Below are 6,242 nucleotides of genomic sequence, written 5' to 3'. Positions count from 1 at the left end.
TCCGAGGGAAGACACGGAGTGGGGGTGGAACAGCGGTGGGGCCGCGGAGGACGTGGCAGAACGGGGGTGGGGCCATGGGTGAAACAGGGGCAGGGCCACAGGGGAAAGGGCAGGCTGGGGAGGGGTGGTGGCCATGGGGTGGGTGCCAAGGTCCTGGCTGGGGCTGAGAACCCCCCCACCCCAGCAGGGTTCATGGGGGGGAGGGGCCAAGCTCTCAGCCCCTCCTCTGCCCCGGCTGAGGCCACAGCTGGGGGGAGGGGGGCAGAGAGCAGAGGGTGGGGGAAGAGGCAGGCCATGGGGCTAGCTCCCCCTCCTCCAGCCAAAGCGCTTGGTCAAAAAATGTCATGGTTTTCGTGCAAATCGTGCAAAGATTGGATGAAAAAGCTGCTTTTCTACCAACATTTTTCACAGGGAGGGGAAACCTCCTCGCCCGCCGAGCTCGGGGTTGGAGTTTGTCATTCCATACAGAGGTGGTCTCCCCGGGATGGTCACGCTCACACGGCCACCGTCACACATGCTGTCCGTGTGGCAGAGCAGACCAGGGTGGGGAGAGCTCAGTAGTTCTTGGAGAACACCCCGTCCTGATGCCAGTGGGAGAAGAGTGAAGAGCCGGGACATTGCTGCTCCGTTCGAACAGGGCTCTGCAGAGCAGAGACCCTCTGGAGCATGGGACCTCTCCCCCCCCAGACCGTCACAGCATCTTGTGACACAGGATGGAGGGGCTGGGCAAGGGGTCAGGGAGGAGAAGGGAGTGGGGGTAGGTGGGAAGTGTCTTTCTGTACAGAGCCCAGATACCTGAACAGGGGGGAAGGGAGGGGGCAGGGTTCACAGAGCACAAGATTTTGTCCTTGCTGTCCAGCCCCCCGCTTTACCCCTGCTCCCCAGATTACCCTGCCCCCCTGTCTGCCCCACTCCCTGGGTCGTCCTCACTCCTGTCTGTTTCCTCCTGGGCTTCCCCGATGCACCCTGCACCTTCATCCTCTGGCTCTTCCTCACTGCCCCCCAATCCCTGGCTCGCCCCTGCTCCCTGCCCTGCCCTGACCCCCAATCTCTGGCTCGCCCCTGTTCCCTGCCCTGCCCTGCACCCTGATCCCTGGCTCGCCCCTACTCCCTGATCTGTCCTGCACCCCAATCTCTGTTTTTCCTCTGTTCATCCATCATTACAGGGCTTCCCTCCCTCCCTCTGTCCTGCCCAGCACCAGTTCCCTCCACCAACACCCTGCCTCACCTCTGACAAGGAGGACTGATGGCTGTCTCCCCTGGTATCTGGAGAGGAAAGGCCACCCCTTGCCGTGAAGATGAGCCCCAGCATTAATTAATCCCTGGGAGGCTGAAATAACGCTCATTATAGCTTGGCAGTGCAGTCCCAGAGCTCAGAGACGATGACAGGTCCACGAACTCCTGGAAGTTCTCCCCATGGACCCGCCTCCTTCCCCCCGTGTACAGCTGCCCCATTGGCCCGAGTGGCTCTGCCAATATTCGGGGCCTCTCCGGGCTTTCCCTGTTAGGAGGAGAAGAAATTGATGCTCCGGGGTAGGTCTGATCTCAGTGTGCTCGCAACCCTCACATAATAACCTTGTGGCCCCCCTGAGGGATTGTGACCCCTCAGTGTGAGAACCCCTGGTCTAGAACCCAAGAGCGCTGACTCCCAGACCCCTCCCCTCCCCAAGTCTCCGCGCCATAAAGAAAACATAAAGAACCAGCAGGACCCCTGGAAGGAACGTCTGACTAGGACAGCTGGGGAAGGCAGAGCGGGACGCCCTGCCATCCTGGAGACCTCACCCGGCCGGGATCGAATCACCTCCGTGGCTGGAGCAGCTCTCTGAGATGCTGAGATCTGGGGAACCACCAAGAGAACGGTGTCCATGCCACATGCCCGGGGCTACTTATTGGCTGGGATTCATATGTGATGGAAGAGGTGCCGGGGCTCAAGCAATGAGGTGCCAGGGCTCAAGCAATTTTTTTTACTTTCCTAACTGATGCGCCAGGCCCAGAGGTGCTGGGACTCTGAACTGCCAAGCCCAGAGGTGCCGGGGCCAGGAACGGCCAGGCCCAGAGGTGCCGGGGCTAGGAGCGGCCAGGCCCAGAGGTGCCGGGGCCAGGAGCGGCCAGGCCCAGAGGTGCCGGGGCCAGGAACGGCCAGGCCCAGAGGTGCTGGGGCCAGGAACAGCCAGGCCCAGAGGTGCCGGGGCTAGGAGCGGCCAGGCCCAGAGGTGCCGGGGCCAGGAGCGGCCAAGCCCAGAAGTGCCGGGGCTCTGAACAGCCAAGCCCAGAGGTGCAGGGGCTGTGAACTGCCAGGCCCAGAGGTGCCGGGGCTCAGCCCTGGCACAAATGAAGTCCTGTTTAGTGGTCCAGAAAAGGGCAGGAATGACTGGACAGCCTGGGTGATCAGGGTATTCCTCTAGGAGGTGGGGCACTCCACTACACAGCTGTTCTCCACTGAATATCAGGATCTCTGCGCGTCGACATGCCCAGCGAATCGTAACGGTGCGCAGCACGGGCTGTCGTCCCGCAGCGACTGCAGCCAAAGACCCCTCCTTGCCAATGTCCGTCATGGCCGCCTTTCCATCAGCTCCAGGCCCCTGGTTGGATTCCTTCCAACACTACTCCACAAAGAGGTCTCTTCTTTTACAAGCCTTTGCCAGCCTGGCCTAGGGAGGGCTCTTTGGTTTCCTGGAAGGAGAAAGGAAAATGTGAGCAGAGGAGACAAAAGACACAGAGCCAGGCACCACTGGGAGTTGAACCCAGGATCTCCTGTTTACTAGACAGGTGCTTTAGCCAGCTTAGCCATGGTGCCTCCCTCTTGAAACAGCCCCCAACTTGACGGTCGAAGATAATACCGGCCAATTCCAAAGCAGAGACTTAAACCATTTCTTGCAAGACCTGCCGTCATGGAGCTGTCTGGCTCCCTGTGCACGGAAAGCCGCAGCCAAGCTCACAGAGACTTTCCAAAGTGCTCACCTCCCAGCTGCAGGTGTGATGGTGAAGTGGTCCGTATTCTGCATTGTGGCTGTAGCAACCTGGGCTTGACTGTGAGTCATAGCAACCTTTCCATCAGCTCCAGACTCGTCGTTTGCCGCTTTCCAACAGTTAGGAGCCCAAGGAGGACTCTCTGTCTTCAGCTGACACAGATTGCCCAGGAAGATCTTTTCGGTTCATGAGGAAGAGAGACAAAAAAGGGAGCTGCGCAGACAAGCTGGGCTCAGCGAGGAACAACGGGCCGGCCAAGCCGGCATCTTCTGGTTACGGGGAAGGCTCATCCGCCAGCTCTTCCAAAATGCCACTCTCTAGAGGCCTCGCAACAACCCCTGCAGATGTTCAGCTAGAAACACAAAGAGCTGCCGACACAGAGTTCTCCACTCCCTGGAGACACCCAGATCTCAGGAGCTCCATGCGCAGAGCGGCCCCGGCTAGCGGAAAAGGGCTTTGGCAGAGACTCCTCTGTTTCCAGCCGTGGCCACGTAGTGCTGAGTTCTCTGCCTGGTGTCCTCCGTGGCTGCGAGCGCAGTTACAGCGACCGTTCATTGTCTTCATGCTTGTCGACACGTGTCCCCCAAAAGGCCTGTCCCTTTGGCAAGCATTTGTACGGCTAGACAAAGGCGGGTTTCTCCGTTTCCTCTGAAGAGAGACAACGTGGTGGGAAGAGAAGACAGGTTTGGTGAGGCACCACCAGGAGCTGGATGCAGAATCTCGTTTTTACCCAGCAGGTGCCTTGACCAACTTAGCCACGGTGCCACCCTCGGGGGCTTTTCTCCTCCCTGCTCCACTTCTTCCCCAACGACAATCGAAAGTGAGGTGAACCGAGAGCAACTCTCCATTTCCCGCCAGCCCTGCAGAGGGGGTGCTCTCAGGATCTCTGTGCGTCGACAGCCCCAGCGAATCTCCAGGGCGTGCGGCACGGGCTCTCGTCCTGTTGCAGTCAAAGCCACCTCTTAGCCAATGCCCGTCACGGCCGCCTTTCCATCAGCTCCAGGCTCCTGGTTGGATTCTTTCCAATGCACCTCCATAAAGGGGGCTCTTCTTTAACCAGCAATTGCCAGCCTGGCCTAGGGAGGGCTCTTTGGTTTCCTGGAAGGAGAAAGGAAAAAGTGAGCAGAAGAGAGAAGAGACAAAAAGCCAGGCACCACTGGGAGTTGAACCCAGGATCTCCTGTTTACTAGACAGGTGCTTTAGCCAGCTTAGCCATGGTGCCACCTGCCTGAATGTCCCCCAGGCTGCTGTCCTTGATGGTCGAAGATAATAATGGCCAATTCCAAAGCAGAGAGTTAATCCAGTTCCTGCAAGACCTGCAGACAGGAAGCTGTCTGGCTCTGTCGCTCCTCTTTCTCCCTGGCACTCTCCTTTCTTACGCCATGGCGACAAACACAGGTGCTGGCAAGCTTTTTGTCACGCAGGGGTGTGAACTCCCCTTCCCCCGAGCGACGTAGGTTTGGCCGGCATAAACGCTCGGGTGCACAGCGCCGCGTTGGCGGGAGATGCTCTCCGGCCCCCACAGCTCCACCACTCAGGGAGCTGGTTTCATCATGTCAAATGCAGCGGCAGGAGCAACCTGACAGCAGCGCAGCTGGAAGCTTGTACGGGTAGACGGAGCTCTTACCTGCTCCTGCCTGTCATCCCTCTGGGATTTCTCCCCTCTAGGGCCTGGGCGCCCTCTTTTAAGGGCAATTGCAGAGAGCCGATGGGTGCACCAGCTCTGTTCCCTCTCCAAAGGGCAGAGGTGCCCCGCGATGCGCGTATCCGCGATCATGCAGGGGAGAAATTTCTGCGTGGGGAGTTCTTGTGAGATTCCAGTTCCTTTAATTTCAGGAAAACCCAGCCTGGGTAGGGAAAAGCCTTTGTTTTCCAGGAATCAAACACAGGCCAGAGAGACAGAGCAGCAAATCCCAAGCACTAGATCAGGGGTCTCAAACTCGCGGCCTGTGGGGTTATTTCCTGCGGCCCGCCAAGCTCCCCTCCCCCAGCTCCCCCTCCCGCCAGCGCGCCTTGTCCCTTCTCCTCTGCCTACCTGCAGGCACTTCCCGCCGCCAAACAGCTGTTTGGCGGCACTTAGTGCTTTCCAGGAGGGAGGGGGGAGGAGCGGGGAGCTGCACGTTCAAGGGAGGAGGCGGAGAAGAGGTGGGGCAGGGGCGGGGATTTGGGGAAGGGGTTGGAATTGGGGGCAGGGAAGGGGTGGGAAGAGGCGGGGCAGGGGCGGGGCCTCATGGAAGGGGTGAAGTAGGGGCGGGGCTGGGGGCAGCTCGGGGGGGGGTGGGGAGGGGTCAGTGATGCAGCCCTCGGGCCAATGTACTAGTCCTCATATGGCCCTCGTGGTGATTCGAGTTTGCGATCCCTGCACTAGATCATTGGCTCTCAACTTTTCCAGATGACTGTACCCCGTTCAGGTGTCGGAATTGTCTTGTGTATCCCAGGTTTCACCCCCCTTAAAAACGACTTGCTTACAAAATCAGACATGGAAATACAAAAGTGTCCCAGCAGGTTAGGACTGAAATATGGCTGGCAGTCTCATTTTTACCACATCATTATAAAACAACTCAATTAGAATATAACTATTGTGCTTACATTTCATAGAATCATAGAATATCAGGGTTGGAAGGGACCTCAGGAGGTCATCTAGTCCAACCCCCTGCTCAAAGCAGGACCAATTCCCAGTTAAATCATCCCAGCCAGGGCTTTGTCAAGCCTGACCTTAAAAACCTCTAAGGAAGGAGATTCTACCACCTCCCTAGGTAACGCATTCCAGTGTTTCACCACCCTCCTAGTGAAAAAGTTTTTCCTAATATCGAACCTAAACCTCCCCCACTGCAACTTGAGACCATTACTCCTTGTCCTGTCATCTTCTACCACTGAGAATAGTCTAGAACCATCCTCTTTGGAACCACCTCTCAGGTAGTTGAAAGCAGCTATCAAATCCCCCCTAATTCTTCTCTTCTGCAGACTAAACAATCCCAGTTCCCTCAGCCTCTCCTCATAAGTCATGTGTTCCAGACCCCTAATCATTTTTGTTGCCCTTCGCTGGACTCTCTCCAATTTATCCACATCCTTCTTGTAGTGTGGGGCCCAAAACTGGACACAGTACTCCAGATGAGGCCTCACCAATGTCGAATAGAGGGGAACGATCACGTCCCTCGATCTGCTCGCTATGCCCCTACGTATACATCCCAAAATGCCATTGGCCTTCTTGGCAACAAGGGCACACTGCTGACTCATATCCAGCTTCTCGTCCACTGTAACCCCTAGGTCCT

The 6,242-nt window shown here is 57.6% G+C and overlaps 2 non-coding genes across 2 annotated transcripts; both read right to left on the bottom strand.

Annotated features, from left to right (window-relative positions):
• Window positions 1-2,723: 2,723 nt before the first annotated feature.
• TRNAT-AGU (transfer RNA threonine (anticodon AGU)) lies at window positions 2,724-2,797 on the bottom strand. The gene has a single exon. It is a non-coding gene; the product is annotated as a tRNA-Thr (tRNA).
• A 1,321-nt stretch (window positions 2,798-4,118) lies between these two features.
• Window positions 4,119-4,192, bottom strand: TRNAT-AGU (transfer RNA threonine (anticodon AGU)). The gene has a single exon. It is a non-coding gene; the product is annotated as a tRNA-Thr (tRNA).
• Window positions 4,193-6,242: the final 2,050 nt, after the last annotated feature.

Source organism: Natator depressus, chromosome 23, assembly GCF_965152275.1.
Source record: "Natator depressus isolate rNatDep1 chromosome 23, rNatDep2.hap1, whole genome shotgun sequence".
NCBI lineage: Eukaryota > Metazoa > Chordata > Testudines > Cheloniidae > Natator > Natator depressus.
Note: the sequence above shows the minus strand (reverse complement) of the source record. Positions and strands in the feature narration are given on the sequence as shown.